General features: G+C 42.3%; 1 protein-coding gene across 2 annotated transcripts in view; it reads right to left on the bottom strand.

The window, feature by feature from the left end:
• The window catches only part of fat2 (FAT atypical cadherin 2), a 68,654-nt gene extending 67,358 nt beyond the window's left edge, over positions 1 to 1,296 (bottom strand). For both annotated transcript variants that reach the window (XM_062394010.1, XM_062394009.1), the window contains exon 1: positions 1,069 to 1,296. The gene's annotated coding sequence lies outside the window, so the exon portion shown is untranslated. The remainder of the gene's footprint in view (positions 1 to 1,068) is intronic.
• Positions 1,297 to 9,270: the final 7,974 nt, after the last annotated feature.

Below are 9,270 nucleotides of genomic sequence, written 5' to 3' on the forward strand. Positions count from 1 at the left end.
AGATTATTTAAAAAGCTGAATGATCTGCACGTGCTGCTCGGTTTCATCTCTGCACAAACTCCACACCTCTAAAAAAACTTTCCTGACTCAATCCTTCTTTAGGAAACTACCTTATCAAAGATGCTGTATTTCTCCGGAGACATGAAAACCAATTTTTCTTTCAAATTAAACCATGGACTGAAAGTTGCATCTAAACCCAGAGAGGCCTCAACCGACGTTCAGGTCAAACAAGGTTCAGTAAAACCAGCGAGTCGTCGTCTTTCACCACTCGTGTTGCTTTCCATCATGGAAAGTCACCGTTAAAGGGTTAGGTGGGGACTCAGGTTATCTCAGCGTCCATCCATCACAAATGTCATCATCCATTATTATGGTTATGACCACGGACCCCAACCGGGCTGAGAAGTGATGAGACCCAACAGGTTCATTTTAAAGTCATTCCTGTGCTGAGGATTTGGTTACAGGTAAAACGTGATTGAGTAATTTCATTCCAACGCAGGATGAATCTGCAGGAGAGGGAAGAACAGAGAAAGGAGGGGCTCCTGGGCCTGAGCTGCGCTGCATGCGTTGACATGTGCTGCTCTGTACTGCTGCTCTGTACTGCTCCTCCCATGCAAAACACTGTGAGCACAAACTGTCAGAAATAAAAACTTAACAAAAATCAAAACCAAATCCCCAAAAACATGCACATTTGAATAAAACACACACTTCCCTCTCTCTGAGAAAAGTTCATTTACTGGATTGATTGATTTTTTGTTTTAAAACTTCTTTTTTTTACAACAGCTGTCTTTAAATCACATTGTAAAGTTTGATGGGAACCTGTATCACATTCTGTCAGTGCTTCTATGTTTGAATAAAACATGATATAAGAAGTTTAATGAGCAAAGAACTTTGTCTGACTAATGTTTTGCAAATGAAGTTCACTTCTTGCTTTTCAGGAGCTTCCCCTCTGTTTATATATACTCTAAGTACTGTTTGATAATAGTGTAATACTAAATACTGGTGTCACGGTGCACAATAAACAGCCGAGTGGAGTAGAGCCGCGTGCTCGTGGGCGACAGGGAAACATACCTGAGGTCGAGTTAGGTGACTCTTCCAGGAATTTTCTGTCCGTTTTCTCCCCTCACGCTTCAGGAACTCTGGAAATCCTTTGACAGGAGGCTGACAGCCGGTGTACTCCCATAGCGGTCGGTGTGAGGTCCACGAAAACACACAAGAAATGGTAAAAACACACAAACGCACAAGAGCTACAGGCGTGAGTGTCGACCGGCGCTAACTTCAACTTCAGCCCCTTCAAAGGCTCTGAAACAAAATGCTGCTGAGACACTTCCAACACTCCCTCAGGATCCCATCTCCACCCACTTCTCACACTGTCCCTCCTCTAATTCTGTGACACACACACACACACACACACAAACACACACACCTCCATGTGCCCAGATTGTGTGCTCCCCCTCTTGCTGTGGGCTCAAGCCTTTGGGCCTTGGCCAGGACTGTTCTCCTAGGGCGTGTGTTTGTGTAGACAGTATGCACGACAGTGTGTGTGTGTGTGTGTTTGTGTTTGTATGTGTGTGTGTGTGTGTGTGTTTGTGTGTTTGTGTGTGTGTGTGTGCTATTATTCAATTCAAATTAAGAAAAACTAAATGATTATTTGTAGCCAAACAAACACCATGTAGCACACAGACACATCAGTATGTTTGATTTCAGGATCTGAATCCTGTTGGTGTGACCCGACCCATAAGTTGTGATAGTGATATTTGGGTTTGGTCACTGTGAGCTGAGGTTTCTACTGGATTCTGTTACAACAACTGGCTCAGTTAGATTCCACTGTGGCTCGGGGGGTTTGGAGAGAGAGTCGTGGTCATTTCTTCCTGGGTGATGGAAGAAAACGTAAAAAAAAATGTCCTAATTTTTAAGTTTTAATTTGAGATTCAATTTCTGAAGAAGTAAAAGTGAATTTCTGTGTTTTCCTCCGGGTTCTGTGTGTGGTGGTAATCAGGAGTCTGGAGGTGGATGATGGGTTTTTCTCAAATTAAAGCTGCTCTGCTGCAAATATTTCAACTACCAAGCACTTTGTGACAGAAGAATATCGAAAAATGTTCTTTCACATTGTGTCAAACTGATAAAACCCCTCGTGACTCGGGTCAGTGAGGGTTTGAACCTACGAGCCGCAGACTCTGACCTGAACGCATCTCGACGACATGACGACAGGAACTTTCCAGATTCTCTTTTCCATCGGTCACGACTGAGTCGAGAAGTTGAGACGGTTCAACAGCACCAACTGAGAACTGGTGAAAGACAAAATCATTGAAGTTCAATACAAATAGTTTAAATTAAGAGACACTTAAAAAAAAACTAACATACACATAAATTATAGTTTTAAAATATTGATCAGGTCTAAATTTCCCTCAAAATTTAGAATTAGAACTCAAAATAAAAGACAGCATCTTGAAATCAATGGATTTGTACAAACCAAAGATGTTTAATTTACAAAGAGAGAAAACAACGTAAAGCAGCGCAAATTCTTTGAAGGATGAATAAATATGTATACAGCATATCCCTACATATCCAGTATATACGGTATACAACCCTTTTCACTGACCAGTCTGGATGTCTGGACAGCTACAGTTGGCTACTTCAAACCATCATAGCCTAATTACCCCATCATCTCCAGGTAATTATCAGTGATGGTCTGTTTTCGCAGCTGAGACTCAACAGGCTTTGTCTTGCTGTTGTGTAAACACTGTGAATAAACCCAGTGCACAGAGCTCTCCCACTGCTGGCCCAGGGCCATGAATGTGGTTAGGAACAAGACGGGGAATAATGTGGGCGGGTGGTGATGGTGGCATCTCATCTTTAGTACGTGACTGAATTAAAGAAGAGGCATTGAGCCGTTTCTGTCTTGTGGATGTTTGAAAGAAAACTGCAGAGAAAACCCGAAGGTGCAGCTCAGAGAGACAAACAGCTCACAACCGATCACAGGGGGGATCCAGAGGTGCAAGACGGGATTCATCATCGTGAAGAGTACAGGAAGAATAATAAAGCTGAGGTGCAATAAGTCATTTTCTTATTGCACCTCAGGACAGAATGCAACTGCAGTCTTCAGTCACAGAGCGGAAGGGAAACTCACACTAAAGTCCACACACACGGATGTTGTGTATTAAAGTAATTTGTTCACTGTCGCCAGAAAGTTGTGTGATTTCTGATTTCTTAAAGCAACACAATCCAACTTGTTCACCTTGAAAGTGAGTTTTAAAAAAAACGTTCACATAAGAATTGTGATTCTTATCCTCTATCATTCTGAATTGAGAAATTGACTCATGCAGTACCCTTATAAAAACCAGTAGAGCCCAGTGCAGCCGCAGGACAGCGTCCAGTCTGAGAACTGTAATCTGTGTTCATGAGCACTTTGCATTCAATGACTTTAAAATTAACTTTGCATAACAAAGACGGCTCCACTCGACTTCACTTTCAGTGGAGCCACAATCCTGAGTGCTCACAAACAAGTTGACCGAACGGTTCCAGAGCAGAATGGAAAATCTGCAATAATAAGACACTTAAATAATTATATTCTATATAAACAGCTTCAACTAAATCGATTGCGGGCGAAGACAATAATCATTCCAGGGTTTTGGGTAACAATGAAGCAGAGAACACATCTGTTTTCCCATCTGTCTGAAAAGTTTTGTGTAAATCTGCTGACAAACAAACAAACGGATATAAACTTTCTCTCCTTACACTTTCTTTTCAAACAGGAACACAACTGCTTCCAGGTTCATCTTTTGAATTATAACACATTTTAAAGATCACTTGCTGCATAACTCTAACACACCCTCCTCCTCGGGACCAGTTAAATATCAGTGCTGTTTGCAGCCCAGTGGGTGAAGGACAGGAGTTAGTGGTTTGTGTAGTTCCCCTATTCCTCCTGAGTGGATCGAGAACCGTTTGGATTTTGGAAAGTACACAACCAGTCACATGATACGTCTTCAGTGCATGAGGAGGAATGTCTACCTTAAGGTTACGGTGATGGCAACAAGTTCCTACCACTATACTGGTATCAAAGGCATTCTGGGAAATCCCTTGGGGGACTGAAGGAGACATAGTAGAGTGTTTTCAATACTTAAATCAGATATTACATTTTACATTACTATATGTTATATATATAAAACAGCATTGTGTTATAAAACATGGTAATGTCCCTAAAGGCGAAACAGAAGGTGAGCAGAAGCTTCCCTGAGGCTCCATGTCCAGTGTTTCCAGGCCAAGGTAGAGAGACCTATGATACAGAGAAGAGAGAGAGAGATAACACATGGACCTGCAGAGAGGCGGAGAGGGGGGGGGGGGGGGGGCAGGACAAATGGGGTAATGGAGAGAAAAGCAAGGGAAGAAGATGAAAATAAATGAGAAAAAAGAGAAGTGTAGGTAGATGGAGAGCAAAACATGTACAGAGGAGGGAGCTGATAGAAACGAGAATTAAGAAAAACTACAATGATGAAGATGAATAAGTGAAACCAATGAAGAAAGAGTGAAGAGTGTGAAATTAATGAAAAGTGTTTTAAAGAAAGAAAAACGAACGGGAAGGAGGCGAGAGAGCAGAGGAGGAAGAGAAGTAGAAAGAAAGCAGCTATTCAATGTGTGTGGTTTTTCATTTGGAGATCATTATTTCTTAATTTCATGTTCAAATGTTTTTATAATTCTCATGAAACTCTCAAATCACCGGTTATCTGCACAAACTGTTACTCTCACAGACTGTACATGAAAATGGATGTACACTCTATAGATCTGGAAAGTAAAGGCCTGGGTGCAGGGAGGGAGAGAGGGGAAAGTTTTACAAAACGTGGAATGTAGAAGTAATGCTCTCAAAATGAAAGAGCCCGCTCTCTAATAAAGAAAGAAACGACACGGGTATAAAAGGGATCCCACCTGGCTTTGTGCGATGCAAAGAGGTGGAGACGGGGTGATGAGAGGGAGATGGATGAGCACAGAGAGGCAGGAGAAAGGAGGGTGGAGGTCTGTTCCAGAAATAACCACCAACAGAAGGTGGGCAGCGAGCCACTGGCAGCAGGTGAACCTGAGCAAAGAGCAGGAGAGCCTGGAGGAAATGAAAACTCAAATCCATCCTACGTAACCCGCTGCTGCCTCACGCTGCTCAATCCATACCGCTCTACATTTACATCTACAGCGGGGGGGGGGGGGGGGTCGCTCAGCGGATCTGTGCCGGACGTCTCACCGAGGAACGAAAGGTCTCAGCAGATTTCAATGATCCTCCAGTAAATGTCAGATTCTCCTCAGAATTTGAGACGAATCACAGTTTAAAAAAAATTCCACAGTCGTTCGAGGATGAATGTGTGAAACCATACGCAACAAATAGAGAAAAATAAACTACGAAACATACAAATACATGGATACAGGTTTAATATATATTTATATACACCATATATGATAGATTCATCAGTTGGCCTCTAAATGTCTTTTCAAATGAGCCTTTTACATATTAGTTGTGCTTTTGTTCACATTTTACAGAGTTTTGGGATATTTATTTCTTAATTCTAGTTTTATATATCAGGTCTGTCTTGTTTTCCTTTAGTTATTCATAATAAAGTTTCATGTTAAACTGTAAAATATCAAATCTCAATTACATTTCTTCGTGGTTTTGACAACAAAGTATGAGGAATTTTGGCCAATTAGTTTTTTCATTTATATGTTTTGGCCGATATCTGTATTGGAAATCTTTATGACTAATTTATATTATCATTGTCAACCATTATTTTGTGCTTTGAGTAAAAGGGATTGGTTCTTGCACACATTTACCATTTTAAAAGAATTGATTTAGCAGACTTATCAGATTTAACCATCTCACCTTTTGGAACCAACATGGAATTTGAGAAAGTAAGTTAAAAATAACAAATCGATTTTTGAATGGAGACTCTGGACTCAATTGTGTTGTGAAAGGTTTTATCTGAGATAATCGCTTCATCAAAGTGTCGAGTGTTTGTAAATCAAGCTCAGCTGGAAATGAGGAAAAAGCCTAAAGGGAAAACATTTAAATCTTAGCACGAGACCCGAGGCCGTTCAGAGCAGTTTGCAGAGGCAGATAATAAATGGACATTAAGTATTTAACAAAGTTTTAGAATAATTTCAATCATTTTAAATCAAACTATTAGATAAACAAAAACAAAAGCAAGAAATGAAATAGTTAAAGATGAAAAGAAATGTAGCTCAGAGATGTTATCAGGCCCGGGACCATTAAGTGGTTTATAGAGAACTGATGTTATTTTTAAGTATTTCCTTCGACACGCAGGAAGAATGCTTGGACGTCTGAAGTCAGAAACCAATCTCGATGTTTCCCCTGATTACAGAGCGCAAGTAAATCAAGTACATCGGCCAACGGGACCATTTATCATTTCAAATACTTGTCCGGACCCGGCCAGATCCTGTCTCTCTTATTAATCATATCTGTTTTGATTAGAGCAGATGTGATTTGTGTTTCTCCTCAGGCTAACTGGATCCGAAAGACACGGTCGTAATTTCTCCATTTGCGATGTAATGAAAGACGAGCTAACGGGAGCAGAAGCCTCTTTAGACTGAGTGGAGCGACATGCAACTGGAGCCCCTCTCCGGGCTGAGCTGTTCTGGGTGTGACTGCAGGGTCAGCTCCCAGTTCATCGGTTCAGCTCCCAGTTCATCGGTTCAGCTGCGTTCCTGTTCACGTTCCAGCCTGTCGCTCACAGACCGACGGACAGCGAGAGGAGAACTGTCGCCACGTGTCAGGCAGACCTGTGTGCAGGTGCAGTAATGGACTGAGGCTGTGGGGCCTTGAATAGTCCTCAGCTGACCCCCCCCCTCACTGTGTCAATGTGTCTGTCAACAGGTTCACCTCCTCCCGCTCTCTCTCTCCTCACTGAGGTGGCGAGGAATTTAGGGGGTCGGGCGAACGGAGACGGGTGAGGGGGGGAGACATGCCTCATTGCATCACAAGGACCCAAGTGTTGATTAAAGGTGGTACTGTAAGTTGAGTGTTAATGTATGTAGAAATGATGAACATAGTTTACATCCAACTCCCCATGTGAGAATGCAAATCTCTGCCTGGATCAGTCTGGATCTTGTCCTGCAGCCCCTGAATAACATATCTGTAAAAGGACGTAGTGTCTCACATGCGGCCGGTGCATTAAATTTAAAGAATAGAAATATCTCAGGATTAAAAAGAGGAGCGATGGGACAGACGACCGGATTCGAGAAACCAGAACCTCACGTCCTGCCTCCTGCTGCTCCACCCGGGCACCGCCCCTCACCTGAACACTCTAATATATGTATTTATGCTTTTTCTCCCGTTATTGTGAACGTGTCCGACCCGAACAACCTCCCGCTGTGTTCTATAAATGTGAAAGACAAATTCTAGACGATACCCAGATCCAATTTTCTGAACATTTACAGAGTTCATGTCTGAGAACGGATCAAGTTTCAAGAAAATTGTCTGAAAGGTGAAATGAAAACCTCCGTGTTGATAGATTTGGGAGCGAAAGGTGCACGAATTCCTGAACTGTATATTTTTGTTTCTGCGTCACTTCAAGTGTAAACTCGCAGGAGACGCATCTTGATAAGGACACAAAAGGGACGACAGCATGAATTCCTCCAGACAATAGCGTATCCTGATATTCATGGTACTTAAGCCTCGTTGTCTTATGATGCCGCTTCTAGATTTGATCACTGCACGAATAAACTGAGATAAAACTCAGCGTCAAACCGAGGGAGACATGGAGCTGGATCCTCTGAGCAGCTAAACACCAAACAAGTCCCCATAATAGATATTAATGAGCAATCACAGAAATGAAAGGGTGGAAGTCAGTTAGAGGAAATCAGCAGTAATGGAATTGTCTCTGCGCTGTTTGCCTCTCGCACGTCCTCTCATCTCCCCCACCCGCCCCTGGAGGCTGTGGAGTAATAACCCCTACTGGGGCAGAGCTTTGATTTACAGTGTTTTCCCCCCCAACACACTTAGCACCCGCCCGGACTCGCTGATAAGGATCAGACAGGCAGCAGCAGGCTGAGGAGCTTGTGTTCTCCCGACACCACGAGGAAGCTCCGAGAGGGAATGAGACATGAAGACTGGTTTATTACCAGCTCCACCCAAACCCACCAATGACCGATTAGGAAACTACGTAGAACTCTTTCTACCTCCAAGCGTATTTAACGCCTTGAATACTCTTAATGTGCTGAGGTCCTTGAAGTGGAGCCGTTCAAATCTCTCACTGCTTCACCTGTGGGAGCTCACAGTGACATATGAAGACACATTTCCATCAACTCAGAGCTTCTCACAATCTGGATTTTTGTGGCTGGACAATAAGAGCATAATATTCTGTCGTACTGTGATGGTTACGTTCAACTGGAACAGTTAGAGAATTAGTTATTTAAACAATGTGGACGCTGGACAGGGAGAGGACAACTGTACTGGTCTGAAACCAGCAAAGACACCAGATCTAAGTTGCTTTCAGCTTTGCACTGGTCCACAGTCCACTCTTACAGTTCTGGATCCAGTGGGGGACCAGTTACAGAGACAATAATTCATTCAGCTGTGCAGATATATTTCTATATGTACACACATATATAGACACCTCAAGAATAATGGATTTCCTCTCTACTAATATTTGCATACCTATGTATGCATTGTTTTTTCAGGAGTTGATTGCAGTGTTAGATTTGCACTGTGCTGTGTCAGTGTGTGTTTGTTGTGTGCGACCTTCCTGTGTTTGTATGGAGGAGAGCACGAGTCTCTGAGGCTGCAGCATGTCAGCGTGACAAACAGCTGTAATCATCTGCACTGGAAGGATGAAGCCTGAATAACAAACACTGTCCGCCACAACAGCAATCCTCAGTACTTACATGTCATCTGCAGGGTTTGGGTTTTCAGAACCCGCTCAGGGAATTCATGACATGAATCGTACTTAACATTCAAACACACATTCTCACAGGGAGCTGATCTGTAGGACCACAGACTTCCTGCTGCTGTGGTCGTGTGACGGAAAAAAAGAAATACAACTTAAAATGTTTCCACAAATAAATAAATGTACAGGAAACACAGCAGCGGTTCTAACAATGACTGCAATATTTAACAAGTATTCTCCGTTTATTTGTCCTTCTGTCTTGGTAATGAATATTATTAATTAACAACTGTAAATTTAATTTGGAAAAACCGATTCTATTCAATCACAGTATATTGTACCTACTCATCATTATATTGCTCTGTATTCTTAATGACTTAACTTTATTTATTGC

The sequence above is a fragment of the Platichthys flesus genome, chromosome 8 (genome assembly GCF_949316205.1).
Source record: "Platichthys flesus chromosome 8, fPlaFle2.1, whole genome shotgun sequence".
NCBI lineage: Eukaryota > Metazoa > Chordata > Actinopteri > Pleuronectiformes > Pleuronectidae > Platichthys > Platichthys flesus.